Below are 17,125 nucleotides of genomic sequence, written 5' to 3' on the forward strand. Positions count from 1 at the left end.
AAATTGGGCCTGTAGGACAAGGAGAGTTGCGAAAGGGGCTTCGACTTTATTCCTCCTGTTTTCTTTCACAAAAAAGGAAACAATTTATCTGAAGGGGGCCGGCCCAGTGGCCCAGCGGTTAAGTTCGCACATTCCGCTTCGGTGGCCCAGGGTTTGCAGGTTTGGATCCTGGGTGCGGACATGGCACCGCTTGGCAAGCCATGCTGTGGTAGGCATCCCACATACAAAGTAGAGGAAGATGGGCACAGATGTTAGCTCAGGGGCAGTCTTCCTCAGCAAAAAGAGGAGGATTGGTGGCAGATGTTAGCTCAGGCCAATCTTCCTCAAAAAAAATAAATAAATAAATAATTTTATTAGGTCTGCGTTTGTCTTCAGAAAAATGAGATGCTCGTGACGCCATTTTATATCCTTTGAAAGCATTAACACTTTCTCTATTTTTTCAAAGAAAAATCACATAAGCACGTGCATGTGATTAAAATAAATCAGACTTTCGGCAGAGCGTGTGAGGAAACCCGTGGATTCTCACCTATTGCTCTGCTCCCCTCTGGGCTCGGAATGAGCTCTTCTCCCTCCATGGGCCGGGGGAGCCCTGTGCCCTGGCTTTCTGCGGCCATGCATCACAGTTTGGCTCAGGGCCTCCCTCACCCTCCACTCCTGCCCTGCTTCCCAGCATCAACGTCAATCTCATGGTTGAGTTCCTCCTTGGGCATTGTGGGGCCCTGCCCTCCCCTCCTCCTCTCTCTCCCAGCTCCCACTGCTCCTCTGGTTTTCTCACCCTTCCTGGAATAGGAGCATGCTCTGACCTCAGGGCCTTGGCACTTGCTGTCCCACCTTCCTAGAAGGCCCTTCTTACTCGAGATACCACTGTGGCCTCCTCCCCTTTAACTTCCCTGAAACTCACCATCGCACCCCATCCTGACACCCTCTCCTCCTGCTATAGTTTCTCTGTAGCCCTTATCACTGCCTGACAAGCCACATACCTGCTTATCTAGTTTTCAGTCCGTCTTCCCACCAGAAGGAGCTCTAAGGGGACCAGAACTTTCTCGATCTTGTTCCCTGCAGTTTCTCTGGCATCTAGAATCTGGAGCACACAACGGTGGTTGCTCAGGAATTATTTAGGGAATAATGGAGTGAAGGGAAGCCCTTTCTGGATACACACTATCTATCTATTTATCTATGTCTATCATTTATCTACGTCTTTATCTATCTACCTATCTCTATCATCTATCTACCTATCTCTATCTGTCTGTCCGTCTATCTATCTAATCTCTCTTTCTCTGTCTCTCAGTCACGCTATATCTTGATATAAAATCATAAGTGCTAGGTTGCTACACACCAAGAAGAAATTCTGGTGCCAATGGGAACCAGATTCAGAGTGGCATCCTCTGGGGAGTGTTGATATGGAACACTATTACTTTTTACTTGATTCATTTCCTTATTGAATTCATCTTTAAAAATTATATGCTGGTAACATTTTTGTAATCAGAAAGACACCATTTGCCTAAATAATCACTCTGATGAAATCGCGGATGACTGTTGATCGAGGGGGAGCCTCCAGTGAGGGGGACCCCAGGGGGCTGGTGTGGTCAAGTTAGCATCCAGGAGGGCCGTTCAAAGGTGGTGGAGCCTGCAGGCTCTGCAGCCATCTGCTGGGTTCAGATTCCAGCTCCTCTGCTGTTCTTTAGCTGTGTGACTGGGGCCTAGGAACTGTACCTCTCTGTGCCTTATTTCTTCATCTTTAACACAGATGATGTTACTGTTCCATACAGGGTGGAACATGCAGACCAGTACCTTGCCCATAAGCCAGCTGCCACTGTTCATTATTATTATCAACACCATTATGTGTATTATTATTATAGACGAGGGCAGTGGCCATTTGGATAAACTGAACATGTTTAAGAGGCAGAAATAATAGGCTGGACAGACGTCCCAGCATTTTTTTTCTAGATTTTTAAAAAAAGATTTTATTTTTCCTTTTTCTCCCCAAATCCCCCCAGTACCTAGTTGTGTATTTTGAGTTGTGGGTCCTTCTCGTTGTGGCATGTGGGACGCTGCCTCAGTGTGGCCTGACGAGCGGTGCCATGTCCGCGCCCAGGATCTGAACCCGTGAAACCCCGGGCTGCCGAAGCGGAGCCCGCAAACCCAACCACTCGGCCACGGGGCCGGCCCCCCCAGCACTTTATGCTGAAATATTTCAAACATCCAGCAAAGCTGGAAGAATTGTACGGCAAAGTTGGAAATACGTGAACACCCACATCCTCACTCGTAGATACTGCCATTCACATTTGAACATATTCGCTTTAATAGCTATCTGTCCATTCATCTCTCCTGCTTTTGACCCATTTTAATACGTCGCAGACTTGTGCACACTTTCCTCCCCACACTCAGTGCTCATCCATTCACTGCAGCTCAGTGTGTGTTTACAGTTCTTTTCTTTGATGTCAAGTTTACATACAATGATGCGCACAAGACTTAAGTCTCCACTGGCGGAGTTCTGATCAACCTCAGCTAGAGCCATTAACGAACTGACTTATTCTTCCCTGGTGTGATTCAAAACAAAAAATAAAAGTCACAGGAGGCAGCCCAGGCTCTGCCACTTGCAAAGCTCTGTGACCCGGAGCATGTCACTTAACCCTTCTGGGCCTTAGCTTCCCATCTCTAAAAGGGAATAGTCAGGATGCCTACCTGAGATCGGATGTGGTTGTTGTGGGTATGAAACGAATCTGTGTAGAAATCCCGGGGAGTGCCTGGCACCCAGGAAGTGCCTTAAAACCGCTTACTTTTAATATCTCCCAGTTGAAACAAAGGAATTACAGTTGGGGGAAGAAGACATAAAATGGGAAATAGCTGAAAAATTTCAAAGATGGCCACCAGAGGAGCTTAAGCTTGGGGTCGACACCGGGTGTGGGGAGGTGGGTGCGGGGGAGGGAGGCTGTGAGAGAAATCCTGACCCGGCACCACAGAAAACCGGCAGCTGAGGGCTCCACTCACCTGTGGGTGCAGAGCAGCACCCATTCCGAACCGTGGAAACAGCCAGAGAGAAAGCGAAGACCCCGCAGGTGTCTGCTGTTCATGACACGCCCTGCAAGAGCCCTCGTTTATTTGAATCATGCGCCCGTGCTTTTGTATTTTTAATTTAAATTTAATTTGAAAAACACAGACAAGCTTTTGACCCACGCTACAATGTAGGTGAACTTCAAGGACACGATGTCGAGTGAAACAAGCCCGTCACAAAAGGTCTGTCTGATTCCACTCCCAGGAGGTCCCAGAAGAGTCACATCCATAGAGACAGGAAGTAGATGGAGGGGCCAGGGGCTGGGGGAGGGGGAGTTAGCGTTTCATGGGGACAGAGTTTCAGTTTGGGAGGATAAGAAAGTTCTGGAGACTGGTGGGGATGGCTGCACAACAATGGAAATGTACTTAATGCCGCAGAACTGGACACTTAAAAACGGTCAAGATGGTAAATTGTATGTTGTATGTATTTTACCCCCAAAAAAACCCCACAAAAAAAGTGCAGAAAATAATTCCTAAAATACCCCATAGTGCTGCATGAAGAATTGATTTGAGGCTGGCAACTTTAGGTTGAAAAGTATACCACAGTTCAGCTGCGTTTCAAAGCAGTATCAGAATGTTTAAGAGAATATCATTTCCCCCTATTTATGTGTCCAACTTTTAGATTTGTAAGAACCTCCAGGGTCTTCAAAACGGTTTGCTAGGTGGAGGCATTTAAGATGAAAGAATAACGTACATCACTTTTCCAAATGCCATCTACAATGTTTCAGCGCTTTCAACCCACTGCTTTTCTAAATGGACCCAAATACGTACCCGGTGGCCCCTTTGCAAGTAACTGTCCCCTTTGCCAGGTGTATCAGAGACCTAATAGCTTCAACTGTAACTAAAGGCTTAGGGGAAACTATGTTTCTAAGGGTATCATTAAATTGACCATGCATTTACAAAGTAACCACCATGATGGATTCTTCTAGGCTCCAAAACTGCCCCAAGCTAGACACTGCGGTGAGTGGGAGCAATTGAAGGGCTAGTGAGGCTGGAGCAGGGGGAGCGAGGGAGCAGCTGGGAGGGGATGAAGGCAGGGAGGTGAGGAGCGGGTGTGGGAGGCAGACGGTGGGGGGCTTCGGGGGCTGCGGGAAGGGGGGCTTCATCCCCAGCCAGGTGGGTGCTGTGGGGGATTCTGAGCAGAGCAGGGACTTACCTAACAGATTTTGCATAACTTCCATTAGCTGTTGGGTCGCGGGACACCGCCTCTGGGTGGGTGGGGCAGGTGGGAAAAACTGGGTCGTGGGGGTTTCCCTCGTACTCATTAATTAAAAAAAAAAAAAAAAGGAAAAGAAAAAAAGGTTCAGGTCTGGGTTTGGTTTGGGGACGCCCGGCAGGCACAGAACTTCTGCCTGCGCTTCCGACTCTTGACTTGTCCCCTGCCGCCCCCGCGTGGCCGCAGCCGGAACTGCAGCAGCATCCTGCGGACCGGGTTTCCTTTTTGTTGCGCGGAGGCTTATCCCGTCCCCTGGTGCGGGGGATCGGGCAGTGGATCCAGCCGAGGGCTGCCCCAGAGGAACTCCCAGGGGAGGGATGAGTGAGATAAGCCGGGATCCAGACGTTTGCAGGATAACCTGATGCGCAGCCGGCTTCTCGGGAAATTGCAAACCGCATCTGTTCCACCTTCTCAGAGGAGGGGTGTGTTCGCGGCGTCTTCAGGGACTTTTTCGGGAAGGAACAGTAAGCAAAGATATTCTAGGCGGAGGGAAGGGCATGGGCACAGCAAGGTCAAAACTGAAATCCAGATAAAGCCCCCTCCCCTTAAATGCTCCTCCCAACCTGGGTCACAGGGTCACCATTTGAGCCCCGTACTCAGAACTCATCCTGAGCTCCTCTCTTCCTCTCCCTCCTGCCATCCCCATGGCCACCCCCCAGGGCCAGACACCCATCACCTGGGTGATGTCCCAGCCTGCAATTCCTGGTCACTCACCCCAGTCCCAAAGGGATCTTTCCCCTGCTCATACACCTCCCATGGCTCCCCAGTGCTCTGGAGAGCAAGTCCAAGCCCCTCAGCCTGGCTCCTGAAGCCATGACAGACCCGGCCTCCCTGCCCCATCGTATCGTTAGCAAGAACAACTATACAAGCAATGATGACGACAATAACAGCACCTCTCTTTATGTATCGAGGGCCCAAATGGTGCCAGGCCATGTGCTGTGCAGTGGCGCACAACAGCCTTATCACCCCTATGTTACAGAAGGGCACGCAGAGGTTCAGAGAACTCGAGGGACTTGTCCAAGGTTACTTGGACTTGTGAACTCAAGTCTTTCCAGCTCCAAAGGTCAGGCTTAACCCCAACTATCTGGCCCTTCTCTGACAAATCTCTGGTGTGAGGGGTTTAATTTCCTTGCTCCTCCTTGGTCATAGCTCTGGCTGCCAAAACAGAATATCATTCACGGGGCAGCGTGAACAACAAACATTTATATCTCACTGTTCCGGAGGCTGCAAGTCTGAGATGCTGGCCGATTCGGTTCCTGGGGAGGCCTCTCTTCCTGGCTTGTAGACGGCCACCTTCTTGCTGTATGTGGGGACGTTCTCGGCCATTATTTCTGTAAATGAGCTCTCTGTCCCCTTCTCCTTCTCTTCTCCCTCTGCAGCTCTAAGAGTTTGCAGACTGGTTCTTTGGATGGCATCCCATGGGTCATGTGGGCTTTCTTCACTCCTTTTCATTCTTTTTCTTTGTTCTCCTCTGCCTGGATATTTTCAAAGTTCCTGTCTTCAATCTCACAGATTCGTTCTTCTGCTCGATCAAGTCTGCTGTTGATGCTCTCTATGGCATTTTTCAGTTTATTCCTTGTATTCTTCAGCTCTAGAAGCTTTGTTTGGTTCTTTCTTTCTTTCTTTTTTTTTTGAGGAAGATTGGCCCTGAGCGAACATCTGTGCCCATCTTCCTCTATTTTAAGATTTTTTTTTTCCTTTTTCTCCCAAAGCCTTCTGGTACATACTTGTATATATTTTTAGTTGTGGGTCCTTCTAGTTGTGGCATGTGGGATGCCACCTCAGCATGGCCTGATGAGCGGTGCCATGTCCACACCCAGGATCTGAACTGGCTGCCAACACAGAGTTCACAAACTTAACCACTTGGCCATGGGGCTGGCCCCATCCTCCTCTATTTTATATGTGGGACACCTGCCACAGTATGGCTTGACAAGCGGTGTGTATGTATGTGCCCAGGATCTGAACTGGCAAACCCTGGGCTGCTGAAGTAGAGCGTGCAAACTTAACTGCTATGCTACTGGGCTGGCCCTAGTTTGGTTCTTTTTTTTTTTTGAGGAAGATTAGCCCTGAGCTAACTACTGCCAATCCTCCTCTTTTTGCTGAGGAAGACTGGCCCTGAGCTAACATCTGTGCCCATCTTCCTCTCCTTTATATGTGGGACGCCTGCCACAGCATGGCTTGTCAAGTGGTGCCATGTCCACACCCGGGATCTGAACTGGTGAACCCCAGGCTGCCGAAGCGGAATGTGCGAACTTAACCACTGTGCCACTGGGCCAGCCCCCCAGTTTGGTTCTTTTTAACAACTTCTATCTCTTTGTTAAACTTCCCATTTTGTGTGTGTATTCTTTTTCTGATTTCATTGAATTGTCTGTCTGTGTTTCCTTGTAGCTCTTCGAGTTTCCTTAGAACAGCTATTTTGAGTTCTTTATCTGGTAAGTTGCCCATCTCCCTGTCCTTGGGTTTGGTTCCTGGAAGATTATTGTGATCCTTTGGAGCTGTTACTTTACCTGAATTTTTCACGTTCTTTGAAGTGTCCGTTACCATCTGCATTTGAAGCAGCAGTTCCCTCCTCATCTTTACTAACCGCCTTCAAGAGAGAGAGAGACCTGGGGCCGGCCTGGTGGCACAGCAGTTGGGTGCACACATTCCACTTCGGTGGCCTGGGGTTGGCTTGTTTGGATCCTGGGTGTGGACATGGCACCGCTTGGTGAGCCATGCTGTAGTAGGCGTCCCACATATAAAGTAGAGGAAGATGGGCATGGACGTTAGCTCAGGGCCAGTCTTCCTCAGCAAAAAGAGGAGGATTGGCAGCAGTTAGCTCAGGGCTAATCTTCCTCAAAAAAAAAAAAAAAAAACCAGAGAGAAAGACCTTCTGTCAGCTGTGCTGAGAGGCGAGGCTGTCTGAGGCCTTCTCTGAGCTCACCTGCTCCATTCTTCTTGCTCCCTCTTGTGGCGGAGCTCTCAAGCTTGTGAGCCTTCTCTGGACCCTGTAACACACCAGGTCAGGTGCCAACAGCCTCTCTTTTTTTCTCCCAAGTTGGCACTAAAGCTTGAATTTGTGGTCTCTTCCTGGCCCACAGATTCTGCCAACTTTCACGTGCTCACTAGCTATAGGCCAGAGCCCTCTCTTGCCACCGTTACCATCGATAGCACACACAGAGAACCGACCACGGGGTAGGGGTGTGGGTGAGGTATGCAGAGCTCTGGGGGTGCCTGTGGGACAGTTGGGGGGTTACGCAGGTGAGGAATTCCCAGCAGCTCGTGGTCAAGCTTCTTGATGGAAGCTGTGATGTGGATAGTAGGGTCCACGCCCCTTTAATGTCCTTCAAGAGTCTTACCTCCCATTCTCCCCATCACTTCGCAGCCCCCAGTCATGCAGCTCACAGCTCGGTGCTCCGGGTGGGGCAAGAGAGAAATGGGCCCCTTTGGCAGTGACTCGCACAGCCGGAGAGACCAGATATTCACTCACAGACACTTCCTTTCCCCCTTGGGAGAGATCACAGGCCACAAAGATCTCTCCTGGCCCTAAGCTGTGCCACCCTGGGGGAGGGACGGTGCAGCTAACGTCAAGCTGTTCGTCTTACCCTCTGAAATGCATCCAAACTGTATTATTATTATTTATTATTATTATTTTTGCTGGAGCTCCTCCTCTGGAAACCTGGACTTCCACAAAGGCTCTCTCATCCACGGGTGATTGTCTAGGTCCGTGTTCTCCAGGGGCAACCAGACTGTGGCCGCGAGGGACTGGACCCGGTTCACAGGCCACTGCAGGGTCCACGGCTGGGAATGAAGTCTGTCTGCCTGTTACCCGATGCTCGATGCACGGGTGGGCGAGACTCCTCCTGGGCGCCTTGGCGTGTGGTGCCAGATCCCATAGGTCCCTCAATGGCACTTTTGTCCATGGATGGATGCCACATTTTTGTTGTTGAGGGGGACAAAAACAAGGGACATCTTATGCCGCCATGATGCTAGCATCACTTTCCTTTGGTTCCTTTTCATAATTTCTATCTATATTGATATTCTTTCTCTCTCTCTCTTTTTTTTTTTTTGGTGAGGAAGATTGGCCCTGAGCTAACATCCATGCCAATCTTCCACTGTTGTGTATGTGGGATACTGCCACAGTGTGGCTGATGAGTGGTGCTAAGTCCGTGCCCAGGACCTGAATCTGCAAGCTCCAGGCCGCCCAAGTGGAGTGCACGAACTTAACCACTACACCACCGGGCCGGCCCCTTGATATTCTTCTCATCTTTTTTCATACATTCTATCCTGTCTTTGTCTCTGTTTTCCCTTAGCTCTTTGAGCACGTTTAAATAGTTCCTTTATTTTTTTTTTGTCTCGTGAGTCTAACATCTGGGCTTCTTCAAGGACTGTTTTTGTGTATTCGTTTTGTTTCTTTGGAATGGACCTGTTTCCTGGGTTTGTTTATTTGTTTGTTTTTGGGTCTACCTTGTAAAATTTGGTGAAAACTAGAAATTCAAATCTTACAATGTGGTAACTCTCAAAATGAGATTCTCACCCTTTGCCCAGGGCTGGCTGTTTTTAAATTTTATTTAGATTGTTGCAGGGTGTTCCTGCTGTGGATCAGCCCGATGGGGAAGCGTAAGAGCTTTACCGGATCTCTGATTCTGTGTCTTTTCCTGGGCCCGTGCCGTGGCTTTCCAAATTTGCCCATATCCCTTGTTCCTTGTGAGTGTTGTAATCCTTAAACGTCTGGCCCCCAAAAGGGGAGAAAGGGAAAAAAGAAAAAAATGAAAAAAATAAAAACAGATGCTGTTCCTTAAAATCTCCTGGAAGCCACTTCAGCTGGTGGCGGTTGAGACAGTGGCCGCCAGCCTCGGTGCCTGCACCTCGGTGATCGAAAGCAGTAATCAGCCGTCGGAACATAGAACCCAGATCATGGGAGGACAAGGTCTTTTTGTCCCACATTGGTTCCAGCAAGCTGCACCTGGAATAGAGCCGCGGCCTCCAGCGCTGTCTGCGCCGGGGGAGGTGGTGGGAGATGGGGAGTCACTCCTTCCCTAAAGGCTAACATGGACTGAAATTACCGCAATTTAGCAGCCAAGCCTTCCCCCTGGAAGCCACAAATTCAAATAGACGTTATCACTTCAAAACGGTTAACTTCTGACAGTTTGTGGCTGTACGGTTTGCTGTCTAGATGGACACAAAGACCTGGTCTTTCCACTCCACCATCTTCCCTGACATCACTTCCTACACCGCTGCTTTTGAACGTCCTAATTTCTCAAAGAATCGCACTCCAGCTTCTCTGCAGGATTTGGGCAGTCTAGTCTGTGTCTTAACTCCATAATCTTTGGCCCCAGCCACTTGTGGGTCTGTAGGCTGCCGTGCAGCTTTTATGAGCGGGGCCGGCTGCTTTCCCACTCGAGATCTGAGTTAGGCTCAAGAGAGACAGGCAGCTTGCGTCAGCCCTCCGGGTGGCTCCCACGCAGGTTGGAACAGACCCACACGACAACTGGTGAATGGAGTCTGCTCTGCTTCCTGCAGGTCAGGGGCCAGGCTCCTGAAGCTGGAGCATGGGCTGCTGATGAAGCTCAAAGGGAAGAGAGGCACAGGGCAAGATGCAGAGAGGCAGAGGCCACCACAGACAAGGAAGGAGTTTCTGAGAGTCAACACAAGGGATCCAAGACCCCACCAAGGGACTGGCCCCGCAGAGGGAGTGTCTGCCTCTGAGCTCAAACTCCCTCGGCCCCTGGGGCTGGCAAAGAATGTGTAGACTGAAGGAAATCAAAGGATGGTCTTTCCATCATGCAAAGTCCAGTCAGAAGAAAGAAGCCACGTTAGTTACACTAATGAGGAGAATTTCATATAAAAATTATTGGCCAGTTATTGAAGAACGGAAACACAGAAAACTCAAAACTGTGGAGGAGATGGCAACTATAGGAAGCGTTCTCTTCTCTCTAGGACTCGGGGACCACATGGAAGAAGATGAAATATGAAATCTTAGAAACTTGGATGATGGGGAGTATAGAACTCAGAATCTTTTTCTTTTCTTTTTTTTTTTTTTGAGGAAGATTAGCCCTGAGCTAACATCTGATGCCAATCCTCCTTTTTTTGCTGAGGAAGACTGGCCCTGAGCTAACGTCCGTGCCCATCTTCCTCCACTTTATATGTGGGACGCCTGCCACAGCTGTGCGTGCCAAGCAATGCCATGTCTGCACCCGGGATCCAAACCGGCAAACCCCAGGCCACCGAAGCAGAATGTGCACACTTAACTGCTGTGCCACCGGCCGGCCCCTAGAACTCAGAATCCTGAGAAAGGGGTGGAGCCTGACTGGAGCTAATTTCTCCAGAGAGTCTCAGTGGGGCTGGTTTTGTAAGTGATGGGAAAACTACAGACTGGAGTCAGCAGCTGATGCCAGGAGGCACTGCCTCTGCTGGGGTGTGACAAGAAACAGGAAGAAGCAGGTCCCTTCTTCCCCTGCCCGCCTTCCAGTCTCACTCTGTCGCCTTCTGCAGCTCACAGGGAACCTGCTGAGAAGCAGCAGCGTGGTTTGCGGAGACCCAGTTCTAGCAACACACACAAAAACATTTCGGATGGCAGTGCAACTGAGAGATGGTAGTTTAATAAGTGGTCCATCTCCCATTCTGCTGGAAGGATGCAAACCCATAAGGAGGTGGCAAAGCACAGATTAGATGCTGGTGAAAGATTGTGTTATAGATGAACCGTTAAATTAAGTAACAACTCACACGTTCACTGTCTTTTCTGCAAAGGGGAGCCATCTGATCTTTCTAGCTCTTTTCCTTTCTCTGGTAAAAGGTCCCTTCTGCTCCACTCTCAGGGCTGTCCCCAAGTTAGACCCAGGGTAACAGGTGATGGACAGGAGAAGGCAGTAGGGGTGCAGGGAAAGGCCCCAGGGATGTTGGTGAGCCATGCACACTGGGGCCAGTTCTGGTCATGCGCGTCCCAGGTGGAGGCTCTGTGAAGACAGGGGACACGGCACACCCACAGACCCAGACAGCCAGACCCAGGGCAGAGTCCTACTCAAGGAAGGGGAACCAGCTCAGGAAGCGGTGAGCAGTGGCCTGAGAGGGGAAAGGAGGTCCTGGGAATGAGGTTGAAGAGATGGAATGTTGCAGCCGAGAGTGGATTTCCAGAGAGAGGAGGAACGGGCCCCAGAGGAAGGAGCAGCAGAATCCTGTGGCACGAGGAGCAGAAGACCAGGGGGGAGGAGTCATGTAGGATGGAAGGGCAGGATCTCAGCTGGACGGAGCTGGGGAAGAGGAGAGTCACTGGGTTTCAGAGGAGAAGGATGGGGTGGAGAGCAGGAAGAAATTAACTGTAGTGTGTTTCAAAATGTGTTACAAAGCTACAAAAATCAAGACAGTGTGGAACTGGCACAAGGGTAGACACATGGATCAATGGGATAGAACTGAGAGTCTAGAAATAACCACCTACATTTATGGTCCATTGATTTTCAAAAAATGGGCCAAGACAATGCAATGGGGAAAGTCCTTTCAACACGATGCCGGGACAATTGCATATTGACCTGCAGAAAGATGAACTGAGACCCCTACCTCACATCATACATTATGATTAACCCGCACGGAAATGGTGAAGAGCAAAAATATAAAGTTAGCGGCAGATGTAGGAGAGTGTCTTTGTGACTGAGGGGAGGGAAAGAGTTGTTTTTTGTTTTTAGGAAGAACAAAAGGAAACATCTTTCTTTTATATAGCTTCTTTTTACTTTTAGGTATGCTTTTTTTCTCTGTTTTTTGGTGAGGAAGATTGGCCCTGAGCTGACATCTGTTGCCAATCTTCCTCTTTTTTTTTTCTCCCCAAAGCCCCAGTGCATAGTTCTATATCCTAGTTGTACATCTTTCTAGTTCTTCTTTGTGGGATGTCGCCACAGCACGGCTTGATGAGCGGTGTGTAGGTCCACACCCAGGATACGAACCGGTGAACCCTGGGCTGCCAAAGTGGAGCATGCGAACTTAGCTGCTCTCCCACGGGGCCGGCCCCAAACTAATAATTTTTTAATGCATTAGTCTTTTAAATCACATAAAAAACAAAATGTGGAGTTATAAGCCAAAGTTACAATAATACTAGCTTTTAGACTAATAATTTTTTAATGTATTAGTCTCTCTTTAAATTTTGAAAAATACTCTTGCTTCTCTTTAATTATTGATGTGTGGAAATGTCACTGATTTCAGCTCTCAGCGCTAATGTCCGCTCCTCAGAGGGTATCCTTCCTCCCATCTGATTACTCCTACTTCTTTCCAGGTATGGAGTTTTTTCACTGCCCTTAGAATCAGGAAAATCCAGTCCGAGTTCACAGAATTTACTGCTTTCTTAACAACCTATGGAAAATCAAATCATGTAAATTAAACGAAATTGAACAGTGTTACTTTTACTTCTATCAACTCTATACCCCTGTATAAAAATCCTCCAGAAAACTGCTCCCAAGATTATCCAGAAAAGGAAAGAGTGAAGCTCCCTCTTGTGGCGAGGCCCGAAATAACATCCACACACCCATTCACAGGAGACAAGCCAGCTTAAAATATTGTGTGTGCCCGCTCAGTGAGCAGATGGTGTCACAGGTTAGGGAGAACAGAGCAAATACAATGGGTGTGGCACTTATCCAAGATATCAAAGTCTATCCTGGAAGACAATTGCAAATTAATAATTTACTGGATTTTTTGTTTGTTTTTTGTTGAGGAAGATTGGCCTTGAGCTAACATCTGCTGCCAATCTTCCTCTGTTTCTTTTTTTTTTTTTTTTGTACACGAGCCGCTGCCACAGCATGGCCACTGACAGACGAGTGGTGAACCCGGGCTGCTGAAGTGCAGCACGCTGAACTTAACCACTAGGCCACTGGGGCTGGCCCTCAAATTAATAATTTAAATTGAGGGAAATTAGAGAATCACAAGTGGATTCAACCTGGGGCCATTTACATTGCTTGAAAGAGGGAGTATTTATGCAATGCTTAGGAGTTAGCTACAGAAATGACTGGATGGGTCCAGGGGGATGAGTGTGGGGTTGAGAGTTTCAAATGGATGAACCGGATATGGAATCCCCAGGCACAGAGCACCTGGGGATCCTGAAACAGAGGACAAAGGACAGAATTCACACATGCTTAGTTGTTTTATGTAGTAATTTGTTAATGTGAAAACAATAGTTTGCTGGCACCTTTGCTGTCTCAAGGAAATAATTCGTCAATATCTTTATCCACAAACAGTATCTTAGAATTTTCCTTCTCTACCATTTAAAAAACACAGGAGGAAAGCCGTGACTCTGCTGGTTTCTTATTCGAACAATGGAATTGAGGGTCTTGGCCCTATTTATTTATTTATTTATTTATTTATTTTTTGGTGAGGAAGATTGTCACTGAAGTAACATCCATTGCCAATCTTCCTCTTTTTTGTGGTGAGGAAGATTGGCCCTGAGCAAACATCCACACCGATCCTCCCCATTTTGTATGTGGGATGCCTCCACAGCATGGCTGATGAATGGAGCAAGTCTGCACCCAGGATGTGAACGCATGGACCTGGGCCGCTGAAACAGAGCATGTGGAACTGTAACCACTCAGCCACAGGGCCGGCACATCTTTGTCCCATTCGAGGAAGGTGAGTAACCTTGACTGGGAGGCAGGGGCCTGAGGCCAGCGATTCCAAGCTGAGGTTAATTTTGAGTCTGTAAATGAAGCTCCCTGGGTTCTTCCTGGGCAGCCTGCCCCCCTGCAGGTGGACTCCGGCTGCTCAGAACAGCTACAGAAGGAGTGCTGAGATGGAGAAAGCTGCAGAGCACTGGAACCAGGAGATCCACATGCAGAGGCAGGCGGGGTTTCGGCCCTTCTGAGGTGGTAACTGTGGTTGCCGTGGGGCTGTTTCTGGCCGTGTTTTGCTTTGGTATGCGTGGAGTTGCTGGAGTCAGACTGTAATTTGTATTTATCAAGAAATTCTGAGCCAGCCATGATGGCCTAGCAGTTAAAGTTCGGTGTGCTCTGCTTCTGGGGCCTGGGTTTGGTTCCTGGTCGTGGAACCATACCACTCGTCCATCAGTAGCCATGCTGTGGCCAAGACACACATAGAAAAACTAGAAGGACTTACAACTAGAATATACAACTATGTACTGGGGCTTTGGGGAGGAAAAAAAGGGAAGATTGGCAACAGATGGTAGCTCAGGGCCAATCTTCCCCAGCAAAAAAAAAAAAAAAAAAAAGAATAAAAAGCATTAAAGAAGAAAAAGAAATTCTGTGAAGGTTAGGCTACGAGAAAGACTTGTTTGGTTAGAACCTTAAAACGACTCTGGGTGCGAGTTCCTGCTCTGGTGGAGATGAAGGTTTTGAAGGAGCGTGTTTCCACACAGTGAGGAGGATGGGAGGGCACCTGGAGCTCCCAGAGTCAAATCCTTAGGTTTCTCTGCCTCATCACCAAGGAGGGATTGTAATGTGAGTGCCTGAGATGAAGCGTGTGATTGCCGAGGCATCCATTTCAAAGACACGCATCTCGAATGAACATGTCACCAGTCGTGAGAAGGCAGCTTCTAGCAAAACAACTAGACAAGAAACCCGGTCGCCCCTCTGACAAAGTTCCTCTTTTAGAAAGTGCTGGTGACCCAGATAAATGACTGCTTGTGTGACCCTCTTCTTCCCTTCCCAGACCTGCTCTTATGTTTTAAATTCATCAATAAAGAGTGAACATAATTTTAGGATGAGTAAAGAACTTAGTCAACTAATGCTGATAAAATTACTATAGCTTTTAAGGAAAAACTCAAGAAAATCATTTACTAATGCTAATTTTCTAATCATAGGTGAATTAAATTCTTTGTATGAAAACATATGCTAAATTATAATATAAATATTTGGGAATTTTATTGGGTCCTTTTTTTGTCACATGAGTTATCATGTACCGTATCTGTGTAACTAGTAAAGTTATCGTTTATGATATTGAATGATATAACTGAAATGTTTGTATCATTATAGTTAATTTTTAATTATAGCGAAGGGGAAAAGCGACACCAATAAATCAAAGATGAAGTTAGTCCAATGAAACTTGTATAATTGTCCATGTCGTCTGCTACTATTCTGACTCTAAATGGTGCACCAAAAGATACTGTAGTAATTTTTTTTTTTGCCCTTCTTAGTTTCTCCCTTTTTTTTTTGAGGAAGATTTGCCCTGAGCTAACATCCATGCCCATCTTCCTCTACTTTATACGTGGGACGCCTACCACAGCATGGCTTGCCAAGCGGTGCTATGTCCGCACCCGGGATCCCAGGCCAACCCCGGGCCACCGAAGTGGAATGTGCATACTTAACCGCTGCACCACTGGGCCGGCCCTCAACCAATTCTTGAGGGTTACATCTTTTTTAAGCTCGCTGTCACTGGATAGTATCTTACGAATTTTATTTAAGAACTAAAGCTTTAACATTTCAAGGAGTAGCTCTTCTTTTTTTTTAAGATTTTACTTTTCCTTTTTCTCCCCAAAGCACCCCCGGTACATAGTTATATATTTTTAGTCGTGGGTCCTTTTAGTTGTGGCATGTGGGACACGGCCTCAGCATGGCCTGCTGAACAGTGCCATGTCCCGCCAAGCATCCGAATCTGCGAAATCCTGGGCCACCCAAGCGGAGTGCGAGAACTTAACCACTCAGCCACGGGGTGGGCCCCTCAAGGACCAGCTCTTAATTCTATGTATTGGTGAGTGAAGTGATAATCAGTCTATTTATATGCTTTTTTTTTTTTTTTTAAGATTTTATTTATTTCCTTTTTCTCCCCAAAGCCCCCCGGTACATAGTTGTATATTCTTGGTTGTCGGTCCTTCTAGTTGTGGCATGTGGGACGCTGCCTCAGCGTGGTTTGATGCGCAGCGCCATGTCCGCACCCAGGATTCGACCCAACGAACCGCTGGGCCACCTGCAGTGGAGCGCGCGAACTTAACCACTCGGCCACGGGCCAGCCCCTATTTATATGCTTTTTATTCAATACAGATTGATCATGCAATATCAAAAAAAAAAAAAAAAGTGAACGGAAGAGCGCAGATCCAGCTGGTCTCCATTGGAGGAAGCTGTGCCCATTGCGCGGTCTTTTCACCGGCCGGTGGAGGGATGCGGGGCCGTAGAAGCTCCTGAGACGCGGACATCGGAGGGTGGGAATCGGCCTGGACCGAGCAGACTGCTTGCAAACGGGTGAAAAGCCTCGTCACACCAGGCCCGGCCTCGCTGCGCTTGGCGAGTTCCGTGGTGACCAGAAAGCCACCGAGTGGCTGGGGAGGGAGATGGCCCAGAACCTCCAAACCGACTTAGGGGTTCAGAGGGCCGCCACTGGTGCGCTGCAGGAGGCTGGGGAAGGTACCTGGTGGGTTATTTGAAGATACCAATCTGTGTGCCATCCACTCTGAGAGTCACCATGGTGCCCTAAGACATCCAGGTGGCTCACTGGATGCAGGGGGGAGAGAGAATAAGGGAAGGCAGTTTGTATGGTGTTTTGTAGAAAATTCTATAAAATGCTTTAGTTTGTGACTTTTCAGGTAAGGAATTGTTTCTAATATGTTGCATTTATACTTAAGTCTTTCCATCTTTCGCTCAGGGTGAATGTGAAAAGTGTTCCCAGACCTCAGTGACGCGAGCCCTGTTGCGCAGGAGGGAGAAGCTGCTAATATGCCGAAGCGCTGGGTGACATTTCTTGCTTCTCGGGATGCGTGTTTCTGTGTGTTAATAACTTGCTGGGTAGCGAGTAAGGTGCTAGAATCGCTAAATGTGTACAGGGTCCTTTTGCAATAAAACTGGTTATGACTTGATCTGAGTGTTTCACAGTTGGGGCTAAGCCTGACCCCACATCACTGCGATAGAATGCGGGCTTTTTCAAGGGTGAAGACACGAGTCTCAACCACAGTGGAAC

The 17,125-nt window shown here is 48.2% G+C and overlaps 1 long non-coding RNA gene across 1 annotated transcript in view; it reads left to right on the top strand.

Moving 5' to 3' along the window:
• The window catches only part of LOC123278783 (uncharacterized), a 26,943-nt gene extending 9,823 nt beyond the window's left edge, over window positions 1-17,120 (top strand). The window contains exons 3-4 of the long non-coding RNA XR_011496164.1: window positions 13,724-13,852; window positions 16,814-17,120. This is a non-coding gene — a long non-coding RNA (uncharacterized lncRNA). The remainder of the gene's footprint in view (window positions 1-13,723; window positions 13,853-16,813) is intronic.
• Window positions 17,121-17,125: the final 5 nt, after the last annotated feature.

Source organism: Equus asinus, chromosome 20, assembly GCF_041296235.1.
Source record: "Equus asinus isolate D_3611 breed Donkey chromosome 20, EquAss-T2T_v2, whole genome shotgun sequence".
Lineage (NCBI taxonomy): Eukaryota > Metazoa > Chordata > Mammalia > Perissodactyla > Equidae > Equus > Equus asinus.